General features: G+C 37.3%; 1 protein-coding gene across 6 annotated transcripts in view; it reads right to left on the bottom strand.

The window, feature by feature from the left end:
- The window catches only part of Septin2 (septin 2), a 41,283-nt gene that overhangs the window by 35,867 nt on the left and 3,194 nt on the right, over nucleotides 1-2,222 (bottom strand). For 2 of the 6 annotated variants that reach the window (XM_010606645.2, XM_010606646.3), the window contains exon 2: nucleotides 1,593-1,749. The exons of the other annotated variants lie outside the window; for them this stretch is intronic. The gene's annotated coding sequence lies outside the window, so the exon portion shown is untranslated. The remainder of the gene's footprint in view (nucleotides 1-1,592; nucleotides 1,750-2,222) is intronic. 6 annotated transcript variants of the gene reach the window in all.

The raw sequence follows: 2,222 nt of genomic DNA, 5'->3' as shown, positions 1-2,222 counted from the left end.
AAACCCACAAAAAAAAAAAAAAAAAAAAAAAAAAAAAAAAAAAAAAAAAAAAGTGAAAAAGTTCTTGTATAATAGCAGTAAATATTAAAGATGAAAAGAAGACCAAAATGTCACAACACAGCAAAAAATTTTAAACATGTAACAAATTTAGAAATACAGAAATCAGGGCCTGCATAAATCAAACCATTTTTATTTTCCCCAAGTTAGTATAATTAGGTCCAGTTCTATCTGGAATCCCTAACAGCATGGCTTCTTCTTAAAGGATTGGGTAATAACCTTCAAGAGTTTGCATGGATTAACGAGGAAATGGTACTTGGCTGCCTTAACAGGTAATTCATACATCAGATTTCAAACCAACACAGAATGACACTACAGTATTGTGGAGTGCCTCTCCTACACCACCACAGAACCTCAGCATTGTTGAACAAGTGGTCCCTAGCCAAGCTGTCCACTGGTAGGACCTGTGTTGGGCTCCGAGCAATTTCAGGAGAGCACCTGACAGAGTACTGCACCTAAAACTGCCCTCAGTCCCCTTGCGTTTAGCAGGGCTGAGGGCTAAAAGTATTCCTGAAGGAGAAAAAGGCGACTTTCATTTCTATCAGTCTCAACATCTATCCCTGAGGCACAAGTCTGGGAGAAGACATTCAACTCAGCTTTAATTTTACCAACTTTCTCTTGCCATCTCCTATTTTCATGGGTTTTTCTAAAATCTAACTATGGGGCCAGGGATTTGGCTCAGTGGTTCCGCTGCCTGCCTTGCAAGCACAAGAGCCAGTCTGGTCCCCAGTACCACAAAAAATAAACAAACATATTACATAAATAAAATGTAACTGTGATCCAAAATGGTTTCCTAATACTTTAGGCTATGAACTAATGTAAAATGAAAGTTGAAAGAAGACCACTGAAACTCTGAAGCACCCAGTTTTCAGTGAGAAATCCTTGATCCAGCAAACAGGCTCTGGAGGACAGTGATTAACTTAAGTCTTGAAGGCTGATCAATTAGATCTCTCAAATCTCAAAAATGTGGTCAAGAGAAAATTTTATTCTTTCACGTTGTGCTCATTCCAATGTCAGAAACTTATCTGTAACCCACAGTTTCCTTCTTCCCAAAATCCTTGTTCCAATTTACATGTATTAGAAACCAACTGTCATGAGATGAAAGATACATAGAATACCCTTGGCATTATAACCTTATTTTGCTAGTAGTATTTATATTAATGGAATATTCACTTATACAGGAACTACTATTCATTTACATTTGTGATTTATTTTTACATCTCAAATACATAAAATGACCCCCACGCCCCAGTGTAGAATCCGGAGGTTCATAATCTCTTATCCAAAACACTTGGGATGTTGTTTTGTTTTGTTTTTGGTACGGGAGATCAAACTCAGGACCTTCTGCTTGCAAGGCAGGGGCAGAACCCACTTGGGATGTTTTGACATTCAGATTCTTTGGATTTTCAGACACATGTACAGTATAAACATGACACTCTCAACTGGACCTGGGATACCCCACAACAAAACTTTCTGTAGGAACGTGTGTGACCATTAACACAGTGGATAAGTACAGGCCAAATAAATTGCCTCACCTTGATTCTTTGGTCCAATGCGTCTGGATAAGACTCTGGGGTGGGGGACGACAGATTTTCCTTTCATAGATTCTATATTTTAGAATTGGGAAAAAGGACCTGAACCACGGTCATGAACGGTAGAAGAGGGAGGTACTACCTCCTTTTCCTTGGACACCTGTTAAATCATAAGGTGAATCTGATCTCATTTAAAAGCTCTTGTTCTTAAGACAAGGATGCCCACTATCACGACTTCTCTTCAATATAGTTCTGGAAACATTAGCCACAGCAATTAGACAAGAGAAAGAAATTAAAGCAATAAAGATAGGAAAGGAAGAAGTTAAACTATCATTATTTGCTGATGATATGATACTCTACATTGAAGATCCAAAAAACTCCACCAAAAAACTTCTAGACTTAATTGACAGATTCAGTAAAGTATCTGGATACAAGGTGAATACCCAAAAATCAATAGCCTTTCTATACACAAATAACAGACAGACGGAAAGAGAAATAAGGGAAAAAATTCCTTTTACAATAGCATCCAAAAAAATGAAGTATCTAGGAATCAATCTAACAAAAGAAACAAAAGATCTCTACACTGAAAACTACAGCACTCTGAAAAAAGAAATCGAAGAGGATATAAAAAAA

Source organism: Fukomys damarensis, unplaced genomic scaffold (genome assembly GCF_012274545.1).
Source record: "Fukomys damarensis isolate Sample0158 unplaced genomic scaffold, DMR_v1.0_HiC HiC_scaffold_16, whole genome shotgun sequence".
Lineage (NCBI taxonomy): Eukaryota > Metazoa > Chordata > Mammalia > Rodentia > Bathyergidae > Fukomys > Fukomys damarensis.
Note: the sequence above shows the minus strand (reverse complement) of the source record. Positions and strands in the feature narration are given on the sequence as shown.